The 13,096-nt window shown below is 43.4% G+C and overlaps 1 non-coding gene and 1 pseudogene across 1 annotated transcript; one reads left to right on the forward strand and one right to left on the reverse strand.

The window, feature by feature from the left end:
• Positions 1-13,096, forward strand: part of LOC110487300 — a 330,040-nt pseudogene that overhangs the window by 249,781 nt on the left and 67,163 nt on the right.
• trnal-aag lies at positions 2,567-2,648 on the reverse strand. The gene has a single exon. It is a non-coding gene; the product is annotated as a tRNA-Leu (tRNA).

Raw genomic sequence — 13,096 nt, forward strand, 5'->3', positions numbered from 1 at the left:
TCATAATGTGACCAGCAAAGTGCTGTGGAGTCAGATCCCAAAATGGTTCCTCCAAATTAAAAACGCACTCCTGTCTATTAATTTAACAGTATGTGCTGATCTACATCCTAAATGTCCTCCACCACCAACACAGTGCCTCCCTTCTCCCACCCACCTTAGACCTGGATACGATCCTGCAAGGTATTGTCTCTGATTGAAAATCATACTTAGGTATTCTTTTTCCACCTGTGGTTCGTGGGTGTTTATTTTCTGTTCTGTGTTTTGTTGCACCGTTCAGGACTGTTCGTTTGTCGTGTATTGTTTTTTGTTTCAGTACTCTTCTTTATTAAATTACAATGAATACTTACCACGCTGCGCATTGGTCCTCCGATCCTTCTCGCTACTCCTCCTCAGAAGAGGAGGACGAGATCCGTTACAGGTCTCTTTATCCAACTGTGGTTGTATTATATAATGTGGTGCAGACTCTGCAATGGACCCCAACGTATGACAACGTGTCTTCCTTACATCAGCAGTTTCACTCCTCCGCATAATCTGATCCTCGAAGGTGATGTTGATCTTGAGTCACCACCCACCTTAGATCTGGATGCGACACTGCAAAGTATTGCTGAGCCGGAGACAAAATGGATGCTTCTCCTCCTCCTTTCCCTCTTTTTCCTCCTTTTCCTCCTCCTCCTCCACTGAGGTGCATTTCACAACTCAATGTCCCTCCAGATGGCAATGTCAATGTCCCTCCAGATGGCAGTTATCTTTAGTGCTCAGCCCAAATGTCAGAAGCTGCACCAGGTCGGCTCCCCTTGCGGTTGACTGGACCCAGTAGGTCCTCTCAGGACACCTTTAATGGACTTTAAGTTGAAACACACTGTCATGACAATGCAGACCTCCATTTTGCCTTTAACAATGGACTATTAAGTGCCCATATTGCCTTTAGCAGTGAACTAATAGTGTCATTTTCTCTGCATTTACCTCATAGCACTTCACAGAGCAGTTATTCCTAATTGGATAACAATGCAGACATACCAAGACTAAGTACTTAGTTGGGTATTATTAATTTGCCTTGTGAATCACCACGTTTTTTCACAGTCTAGACATGTAGAAGCAATATACTTACACATCCACACACATTATTACACCATAACATTAACGTTTTTAAAAATGTCTTTACGCACCACTAAACTACACCTATAAAAGGTGGATGGGTTTATAGGCGGAGGTTGTTGTTGACGAGTTTGCAGAGCATATCCAACCTAGCGGAATAGATGACTGAGCTCAGCAGCCACCACTCCTCCCCACCAGAGATTACACATTTGGTGACATTGTGAACCAAAGCAGTTGCAGCGCCATTTGAACGGCTGCTATCATTTGTTATTTATCTGCATTAGTGCAGATGTGTTCCCCATTAAGATCCATTGAGGGACGGTGGTGGGTAATACGTCACTGCAATGCGAGAGGGAATTGGTATTGGTTTATAGGAAAGAGGGCTCCATTAGCCTGTGAAGTTCATCTCATGAGATAATTGTTTTATTTGGCAAGTGCATACTACTAGCAACATGAGATTTTCTGCTTACATGTTCAGCGATACGGTATGCTGTATGAGAATACATGCTGTTGCCATTGCAGCGTGTTTCATTTTTACATATGTCATTGACCTCTGTGAGGATGTAATACTGTGCTGTAATATGTATTACAGGTCTGTAAGTGGCAGGGTAGCCTAGTGGTTAGAGCGTTGGACTAGTAACCGGAAGGTTGACCCACTGTTAACCCACTGTTCCTAGGCCGTCATAGAAAATAAGAATTTGTTCTTAACTGACTTGCCTAGTTAAAGGTTAAAAAAAAAAAAGTCTAGAAGACCTAATGCTACAGATATTGACAGATCAGCCTACATTCTTACTGCAGTGACAGTGTAACGGATGTGAAACTGCTAGCTAGTTAGCGGTGGTGCGCGCGAAAATAGCTTTCTGAGACCTTGAAGTAGTGGTTCCCCTTGCTCTGCAAGGGCCGCGGCTTTTGTGGAGCGATGCTTCATGGGTGACTGTTGTTGATGTGTGCAGAGGGTCCCTGGTTTGTGCCCGGGTATGGGCGAGGGGACGGTCTAAAATTATACTGTTACAACAGCATGGCTTCCATCAAACCTGGTGAACATCCATAAAGTATTATCAGGTCCAATTCAATGTACAGTATTTGTTCAGCAATTTCAAACATAACTGTCAAATTAACTACATCTACCTCTGGAGTTTATTACAGAGTATCAGCTCTAGTATGGACATAGTATACAGTGTACATCCCAAATGGCACCCTATTCCCTATGTGGCTCTGGTCAAAAGTAGTGCACTATATAGAGAAGATGGTGGCATTTTAACATTTTTATTTAGCTAGGCAAGTCAATTAAAATCGCATTCTTATTTACAATGACGGCCTACCCCGTCCAAACCCTGAACTGGATGGTGTTGGGCCAATTGTGCACCGCACTATGGGACTCCCAATCATGGCCAGATGATAAAGTCCAGAATCAAACCAGTGTCTGTAGTGAGTCTTAGACCGGTGTGCCACTCGTGAGCCCAAAGCATATTGACAGCGGTGGGATTCAAACCCACGCCCCGGAAGAGACTGGAGGCTTAATCCAGCACCTTAGACCACTCGGTCACACTATCATGTCATTTGGGACTGAACACGGTCTTATTTCTATAGAACATACAAGGGGTGACAAGTGACGCAGTAGACTGTGCTCCGGATCAGAGACCTCTTATTCCCCAACACCCAGGGAGTTCAAACAATCCAGATGGTTCATTTGCATACACTTTCACATACTCCCCTCCATAGGATCGTCTCCAGCACCTTCGTGTTGCATTCTCCTGGCTCCATAAATTCCCCCCCCCCCAAAAAGAGTCACACCCCCCACCCTCCCTTCATCAGAGCCAAGGCACTGTCAACCAGTGCGGTTTGATTCAGAGTACTCTACATAAATGCTTAAGGAACTCATATGAGGCTTAATTAGGTGGTGTAAAAGTGACTTACAGTGTTTGTTTGGGACACGGGGGCTATAATACGTCATTATCATTTCAATATCTCCAAATGTACTATTTCAGCTGGGAGGGGATTCTGTCTTTATTTCTTAGGGTGCTGTTGGGGTGTTAAAGGCCCAATGCAGCCAAAACGTGATTTCCTATGTTTTATATGTACAGGATGTCCACAATATTAGGTTGGAATAAGACTGATAATGGTGATAATGCCCTTTTAGTGGAAGAGCTGTTTGAATAGACTGCCTGAGATTTCAGCTGGTGTTAGTGTGATGGAGTTTTGGCCTTCCTGGTGACATTGAGATAAAAATGACTATATTGGACCTTTAATGAATGAGGTTGTTTTGGTGGCGAAAGAGAAGCCAGTTGAGCTATCTAGCTTCCAGGGTTCAGATGAAAGAAGGCAGTAGGATAATTAGAACCCCAGATAACCTTTCTGTGACTGCAGGCTTGTTTTTCCTACATATATTTGACCACAGGGGCAAGAACATCAGTGAAAAAAAGATTAAAGTTGAATAACTCTGAATGAATCCCAAAAACAACTCTAGTATGTAGCCTGAAGTACAGCAACAAAAAAAGTAACCATTTCTGATACTATAACTTTAAAATTCAAAATGCACTCGCACATCTGAGCAATCTTTTTTGCAGGTGCATGGTAACAGTTCATAATAAGCTTACGTATCGACCTCACGGCCTTCGTCAGAGCTTTTGTGAATTTTTTTAAATTAGCATCCTTATGAAAGGGGTTGGAGGCGAAGGAAAATAAATAAGTGCTACCAAATATAACAGTATGCGTTTCATAAATATTTGAATAAAGTGTGTAAATTAGACGTGTTAAAAACCACAAATAGTTTTCATTAATCATTGAGTACATCGTACGAAAAACTTACGTCTGTAAAACCACAAATAGTTTTCATTAATCATTGAGTACATCGTACGAAAAACTTACGAAAAACGAGTAATCTTAAATAGGGGCAGAATTAATGTTCAAATTCACAACATAACATACATAGGCGTTTCATCATTAGGACATTGAGGAAATAATGTCTGGAGGGTGAAAATCCCAAAACATTCAGAGTATAATTAATGTCACCTCCCCTGTCTGATATCTTAACTTTCTCTATGTCACACAATCTAAAGGTAGGTGTGAATATTTCTGTCATCCACATACAGGAAAATGGTTCCAAATAAATGACATTATTACGTGTTCCACCACCCATGTTATGTACATTGTTAAATGTCCATGTGGGCTGTACTATGTAGGTAAAACCTCTGGTTCTCTCATACAGAGAATCAGTGAACATAAAAGCTCAATCAGTCGCAGTACATTTTAATGACCTAAAGCATGACATTTCTACCTTATTACGTCTTATTTACACACTTTATTTGAATATTTATGAAATGCATTATGTTAAATTTGGTTGCACTTATTTGTTTTTCCTTCGCCTCAACCCCTTTCGATGTGTGGAACGGATGTGGGTGGGGCTAGGTCTACATAAGGGTGCTAATTTAAAGAAACTCACAAAAGCTCTGACGAAGGCCGTGAGGCCGATACGTAAGCTTATTAAAGATCAGTGATACTATCAAGAGCAGTGTACGGTTTCCTTTTTCCTTCATCTTGATACTAAAACTTTGAAATACCATTTGATTCCTTCTAAACTTGATCTGCTACTGTATGAAGTTAATAAATAAGTCAAGTTAATTGTTGCCCTGTAGCACACTGTAAATTAAGCCTCCTGTTACTAATCGGAAGCACAATTCAAACACATTCTGCCGTCTGCCTTGCAAATGACTGCCACTTTAGCCCAGGGCTCGTACAGAGCTCTCAGTAGGCTAAACATCCACAAGACCCAGACTGTTGTCAAATGATCCCTGTTTCCTCTGTCAATCAGGATCCAGACATGATGGACAGAATGACAGTGGTCCTAGTCATCACCTCATATCTACTACCATAATGAATAGGTAGTAATAGTACAGTGTTCACGAGCATGTGTTGGTGATATCATGTACTGTATCTATGTACAGCTAATAAAAGAGACCATGTTGAAGGGATGGCTGTCAAGATTGAACGCATACTGTATACACTGTCAGAATGGCCAGGACACTTTCAAACTGGCCAGGACACTGCCAGACTGGCCTTTACACTGTCAGACTGGCCTGGACTTGTTAGACTGGACAAAACACTTTCAGACTGGCCAAGACTCTGTCAGACTGGTCAAGACACAGTCGAACTGGTCAAGACACTGTCAGACTGGCCAAGACACTGACAGACCGGCCAATACCCTGTCAGACTGGCTAACATCCTGTCAGACCGGCCAAGACACTGTCAGACTGGCCAAGACCCTGTCAGACTGGCCAACATCCTGTCAGACTGGCCAAGACACTGTCAGACTGGCCAAGACCCTGTCAGACTGGCCAACATCCTGTCAGACTGGCCAGGACACTGTCAGACTAGTCTGGACTTGTTAGACTGGCCAGAACCCTGTCAAATTGGCCAGGACACTGTCAAACTGGACAAGACTCTGTCAGACTGGTCAAGACACTGTCAGACTGGCCAAGACACTGACAGACCGACCAAGACACTGACAGACCGGCCAATACCCTGTCAGACTGGCTAACATCCTGTCAGACTGGCCAAGACAATGTCAGACTGGCCAATACACTGTTAGACTGGCCAATACACTGTTAGACTGGCCAAGACACTGTCAGACTGGCCAGGACACTGCCAGACGGGCCATTACACTGTCAGACTGGCCTGGACTTGTTAGACTGGCAAAAACCCTGTCAATTTGACCAGGACACTGTCAAACTGGCCAGGACACTATCAGACTGGGTGCGACACTGTCAGACTGGCCATGACACTGTCAGCCTGGCCTGGACTTGTCAAACTTGCCACGACACTGTCAGACTGGCCTATACACTGTCAATTTTGCAAGGACACTGTCAAACTGGCCAATACTCTGTCAGACTTATCAAGACACTGTCAGAATGGCCAAGACATTGTAAAACTAGACTGGCCAGGAAAATGTCAGACTGGCCAAGACATTATCAAACTGGCCAGGACGCTGTTAGACTGGCCCAGGACACTGTCATTCTGGCCAGGACACTGTCAGACTATCCAAGACACTGTCAGACTGGCCAATACACTCTCAAACTGGCCAGGACACTGTCAGACTGGCTTGGACACTGTCAGACTGGCCAGGACACTGTCGGACTGGCCAGGACACTGTCGGACTGGCCAGGACACTGTCAAACTGGCCTGGACACTGTCAGACTGAGCATGACATGTCAGACTGGCATGGACACTGTCAGATTGGACAAGACTCTCTCAGACTGGTCAAGACACTGTCAGACTGGCCACCATCCTGTTAGATTGGCCAAGACACTGTCAGACTGGTCAATATACTGTCAGACTGTCCAATATCCTGTCAGATTGGCCACAACACTGTCAGATTGGCCAGGATCCTGTCAGCTTGGCCAAGACACTGTCCGACTGGCCAAGACACTGTCAGACTGGCCAAGACACTGTCAGACTGGCCAGGATACTGTCAAATTGGCCAAGACACTCTCATACTGGTCAAGACACTCTCATACTGGTCAATACACTGTCAAGCTGGCCAAGACACTGTCAGACTGGCCAGGATACTGTCAAATTGGCCAAGACACTCTCATACTGGTCAAGACACTGTCAAGCTGGCCAAGACATTGTCAGACTGGCCAGTACACTTTCAGACTAAGTGTACTAAAAGGTAAAGCACTTTGCCTTGTGGAGACATAACTTACATCTTGTGATGTATGAATCACAGTATTATGCTCATAACAAAGCACCTCCAAATATTAAATCCAATATTCCCATTTTACTGATATCAGTCATATGGCCAATGTTAAAATAAAGCCCATTTATTCTCTCTCTTAAAGTCCAAGGCATAGCTGTAAACGTTCTGACTGGCTGGCTGCAGACAATATAAAAGCTGTTGTTGTCTGGTAAAAGAGGCCTGTGTTAGATCTTGGAGCCTTGATTGTGAATCAGACTGCGGGATGCCCGCTCTTTGTGGCCCCAATGCGCCATATGCATAAGCGATAATGTTTGTGCTCTGATAATGTTCTTCATTTTCTGATAATGTTCTGCAGAATCCACATTAGAATAAATTATTCTTAAAATGAAGACACAACACATGCTGTGTAACGCCCTCCGTGCCCTTATGCGCCGTGAAGTTTATGTTTTTGTAGATTATCAGACATTTTCGTAAGTCTGCTTGACACGTTCTCAAACGCTTACATGGTTTACCTACCTAGCTTAGGCACAACTATCATGACTCTCTTTTTCCGTCTTTCTTTCCTGGTAAGCCACATGTTTTACTTATAAAATTCTGAATTTGGTGTCAGCGTTTTGCCTTCTAAAGTACATAACTGTCACGCCTGCTCCTGCTCTCCCTCTCTGGCGCACGAAGGTGCCAGGCTGCCTTTCATTACACACACCTGTCACCATCATTACGCGCATCAGAGCTCATTGGATTCACCTGGACTCCTTCACATATTTATTGCTTTCCCTATATCTGTTTGTTTCCCCTCTTTCAGCAATATTGTCGTTTTCGTTTCCCTTGTCCAGACGCTGTCCATATTCTGTCTCTGTCCTGTTCCTGTCCGTATTCTGTCTCTGTCCGTATTCTGTCTCTGTCCTGTTCCTGTCCGTATTCTGTTCCTGTCCGTATTCTGTCTCTGTCCTGTTCCTGTCCATATTCTGTCTCTGTCCTGTTCCTGTCCGTATTCTGTCTCTGTCCTGTTCCTGTCCGTATTCTGTCTCTGTCCTGTTCCTGTCCGTATTCTGTGTCTGCCCTGTTCCTGTCCGTATTCTGTCTCTGTCCTGTTCCTGTCCGTATTCTGTCTCTGTCCTGTTCCTGTCCGTATTCTGTCTCTGTCCTGTTCCTGTCCGTATTCTGTTCCTGTCCTGTTCCTGTCCGTATTCTGTCTCTGTCCTGTTCCTGTCCGTATTCTGTCTCTGTCCTGTTCCTGTCCGTATTCTGTCTCTGTTCTGTTCCTGTCCATATTCTGTCTCTGTCCTGTTCCTGTCCGTATTCTGTCTCTGTCCTGTTCCTGTCCGTATTCTGTCTCTGTCCTGTTCCTGTCCGTATTCTGTCTCTGTCCGTATTCTGTCTCTGTCCTGTTCCTGTCCGTATTCTGTCTCTGTCCTGTTCCTGTCCGTATTCTGTCTCTGTCCTGTTCCTGTCCGTATTCTGTCTCTGTCCTGTTCCTGTCCGTATTCTGTCTCTGTCCTGTTCCTGTCCGTATTCTGTTCCTGTCCGTGGTTATTAAATGTTTACTTCTGGTAAAACACAATGACGTACATACCGCCACATAGATTTCTTTTTAAATCACCATTAACGTGAATAGATGATTGGAACAAACAACTGTTTACTCAATCCTTCAACCACCATTTAGAGAAGTTTCCCTGGCAGCTCTCACTCTCCGTCTCTTGGCTGTCGCCGGGCAGGACTCATCAGTGGCTCTTCATCTGGTGGGTGTTTTGGTTTATCAACGCGAGTGGGAAACTATGAGGCTCACTTTCTGACAGCTCTGAGTTTTAAAATGTAAAATGTCATTGGCCTGATGAATGAGTGCAGCTTCAGCTCACACAGTGGCATTATGTCACTATCCAGGGTGATGAGAGACTAGCCTGGCCTAACTTCCTGCTCCACATGGCTGCCACCATATACTCCTACTGGGAGGAACATGGCTCCGCCTACCTGCCACATGCAGGATCCTATGAGGTGGAAGATGGCTTGGGACCTCTATTTAATTACTGAGGTTGTAGCTACAGGATCAGATCTGGTACCAAGCCTGCGATAAATAACATGATGATTATGATGATTGTGTGTGTGCATAACAAGTTGTTTGCATACAGCGCTTATGGCAAGGTGCATCTGGTGTTTGATGATTGTTGACCTTTGTGATAGTTCGGCCTTCTGTGTGTCTATACTAATATGTTTGTAGCACCTATGTTAAGGTGCATCTGGTATTTCATGATTGTTATCCTATGAGCCAACACTGATAAAAGACACTGCCAACAACAAACACTACGGATCCAGTTTAGCTAAATATGATAATACAGTAGCTAACTGAGTTTCTGTACATCATGGTTTTCTATTTAGCAAACAATTTAACATACGTTGCAGCTGTTGCCTCTTATTACTACGTTCTCTGTGAAGTTGACAGATGAATTTGCTTCTGTCGAGAAATGGCATAGGAGGGTTTGTCGCACCCTGTTTGAGGAGGACGGGCTGGTGGTAATGGCTGGAGCGGAATCAGTGGAATGGTATCAAATACAACCAACACATGGTTTCCATGTGTTTAATGCCATCACATTTACTCCGTTCCATCCATTATTTTGAGCCGCCTTCCCCTCAGCAGCCTCCACTGAGAAATGCGTGTCCTTTTATTGGAGTTAAATGTCAGATTTCCACTCTGATAAAAGTAGAACATTAGCAATGAGTTTGACTGGGGCCACCGACTCTGTCTGTAGGACTAAAATAACAACTAAAACAACAACAGCCAGCAGGATGCAACATCAGTAGCATCAATCAGTGTAATGGAACAAAATGCTCCCTGTCAATATGCACCCAGGAAGTGGGAAATGTAATTAGACCAATGAAATTAGCCCATGGGCACTACTATACCTGATTGTCAACAGGGCAATATATTTATTTTTTGGACACGTATATTCATAACTTACAGTAGCATTCTGGATTTGTATTATTCTTCTGATATATAGGGGCTAGAATAAAATGTTTTCCCAACCTATGGTTTCCATTTGTTTGATGGATAATTTGATATATAAGCACTCCACTTAATTTGGTCACCAGGAATCCACCAAAGGTTTTGCTGTTCCAGGAAAAGTAAGTCATAATGTTCAACCTATTTTTCACCAAACATACTGGACTTGAAATGCTATATCTATAAATAGTGCTAATGTACATTTGGAAAATAAAACAGGGTAACACTTGATAGGTTCTGAACGAGCAGAGTAAAAACTCACGGACAACTAGAAAAAGCTCAAACCAAGTTTATTCACTCGCTGGGTCATACAGCTGCAAAGACAAGGCATGATTAAACAAGCACATATATTTATAACCTTCTAACAGGCGTGGTCAACTCCTTACATATCTAGACAACCATACATCTCTGTTGCTAGGCAGGAATTGAATCGGTTCCTCTCACTGGGGTAGTCACAGCCCTGCTTGTTACTAAAACCTTTTTGGGTGTGAAAGTGTGTGAGTGAGATAGGACTGCAAAAGGAGAGACGTTGTGGTGGGCCTCTCTGTCCCCCCTTCCTGAGGTTACTTCTCACTTCTGTCTGTTGATTTGACCTCGAGACACATCCCTGACTCCTCCCTACTTCCGCAGCCTGCCTGCCTTATCAGAGATTACCAATTGCCTTTCAAACTCCCTCCTCAGAAACATGGAACAGGGGATGAAGTTTCTGTAACTTTCCATTTTCCTTTCCTTATCTACAATTCATTGACCCCAACACATGCATTCCTTATACATGTAAAGTTATCAATGAGTTCTAGTCTGGTAACATGAATCAGTACATTTCAAGATCAAATCAAACACACTTTACTTGATACCCAGTCTCATAACACATTATGACATGGTCATAACCATGTCACAATATGTCAAATAAAGTGTTACCGGAAACAGGATAGGGCCTATATGTAATTTAGGAGCCTATATGTTAACACGAATGGTCTGAGTTATAATGACGATGGCGGTTTAAAGCTATGTCAGCCTATCTAGAGTGTCATGCATCAAGAGTGTCACGCTTTATTGCCCTGGGTACGCACTTCCCTGGTGTTATCCGGCCTTGACTCAAGCCCACTGTCACTTTACTTCCTGTATTGTGATAAGTAGACTGATATGTTCTCTATCTCTCTATTCTTTCTCTTTGTATGTTATTCCTCACAGTTGTACGCATCCCTGGACTTGAGTAAATAGCAGCTGGTTCATGAGCATGTGAACAGGTTCTACTGGTGAGTCATACGCTTGTCTTCTTTCTTTCTTCTCATCATCCCTCTCTTCCTCTATGTTGTCCTGATGTTTTCCTTTGTTTACTCAGACTCTCATCACAAACTGTTTTGGAGCATCAAAAGCAGTGTGTGGAACAATGTGTTGTTTGCTTTTTGCAATGCAAGAGCCTGTGAAAGACATTGATAGAACGTCAACAGTGAAGAGGCGACTCCGGGATGCTGGCCTTCTAGGCAGAGTTGCAAAGAAAAGATTAAGATGGGAAAAATAACAAACACTGGACAGAGGAACTCTGCCTAGAAGGCCAGCATCCTGGAGTTGCCTCTTCACTGTTGACGTTGAGACTGGTGTTTTGTGGGTACTATTTAATGAAGCTGCCAGTTGAGAACTTGTGAGGTGTCTGTTTCTCAAACTAGACACTGTAATGGGCCTCCCACTCCTCTTTCTATTCTGGTTAGAGACAGTTTGCACTGCTCTGTGAAGGGAGTAGTACACAACGTCGTGTGAGATCTTCAGTTTCTTGGCAATTTCTCGCATGGAATAGCCTGCATTTCTCAGAACAAGAATAGACTGGCGAGTTTCAGAACAAAGTTATTTTTTTCTGGACATTTTGAGCCTGTAATCGAACCCACAAATGCTGATTCTCCAGATACTCATCTAGTCTAAGAAGGCCAGTTTAATTGCTTCTTTAATCATAACAACAGTTTTCAGCTGTGCTAACATAATTGCAAAAGGGTTTTCGAATGATCAATTAGCCTTTAAAATTATAAACTTGAATTATCTAACACAACGTGCCATTGGAACACAGGAGTGATGGTTGCTGATAATGGGCCTCTGTACGCCTATGTAGATTTTCCATAAAAAGTCAGCCGTTTCCATCTAAAATAGTAATTTACAACATTGTCTACACTGTATTTCTGATCAATTTGATGTTATTTCAATGGACAAAATATATGCTTTTCTTTCAAAAACAAGAACATTTCTAAGTGACCCCAAACTTTTGAACAGTAGTGTACATAAAATAGGAAGATACAGTATAATAAGTCGTGCCCGGTGGCATGAGAAATAGAGCACACAGGAAGTCCCTGTTGCCTCTCATCTAATCACGTCAGCCCTAATCCCCCCAACAGCCAACCGCATTGGCCCTCCCCATTCTGAGGAAGTGCACACTCATCACAAATATAGCCCATCGCTTTCTTTCCTAGAGATGTAGGGGATGCTGTGTGTGTGCGTGTGCGTGTGTGTGTGTGTGTGTGCTTGTGTGTGTTTTGAGTTGCCGCCAGCTATGTCCAAAGCAATTTGCAGCAGTCTGCTTTTCATCACATATCCTTTTATTTATTTATTTCACCTTTATTTAACCAGGTAGGCAAGTTGAGAACAAGTTCTCATTTACAATTGCGACCTGGCCAAGATAAAGCAAAGCAGTTCGACACATACAACGACACAGAGTTACACATGGAGTAAAACAAACATACAGTCAATAATACAGTATAAACAAGTCTATATACGATGTAAGCAAATGAGGTGAGATAATGATGACTCCTTGCTGTCCCCAGTCCACCTGGCCGTGCTGCTGCTCCAGTTTCAACTGACCTGAGCCCTAGGACCATGCCCCAGGACTACCTGATATGATGACTCCTTGCTGTCCCCAGTCCACCTGACTGTGCTGCTGCTCCAGTTTCAACTGTTCTGCCTCATTATTATTCGACCATGCTGGTCATTTATGAACATTTGAACATCTTGGCCATGTTCTGTTATAATCTCCACCCGGCACAGCCAGAAGAGGACTGGCCACCCCACATACCCTGGTTCCTCTCTAGGTTTCTTCCTAGGTTTTGGCCTTTCTAGGGAGTTTTTCCTAGCCACCGTGCTTCTACACCTGCATTGCTTGCTGTTTGGGGTTTTAGGCTGGGTTTCTGTACAGCACTTTGAGATATCAGCTGATGTACGAAGGGCTATATAAATACATTTGATTAGATTTGATAAGGGAGGTAAAGGCAAAAAAAGGCCATGGTGGCAAAGTAAATACAATATAGCAAGTAAAACACTGGAATGGTAGA

This window comes from Oncorhynchus mykiss, chromosome 13 (assembly GCF_013265735.2).
Source record: "Oncorhynchus mykiss isolate Arlee chromosome 13, USDA_OmykA_1.1, whole genome shotgun sequence".
Lineage (NCBI taxonomy): Eukaryota > Metazoa > Chordata > Actinopteri > Salmoniformes > Salmonidae > Oncorhynchus > Oncorhynchus mykiss.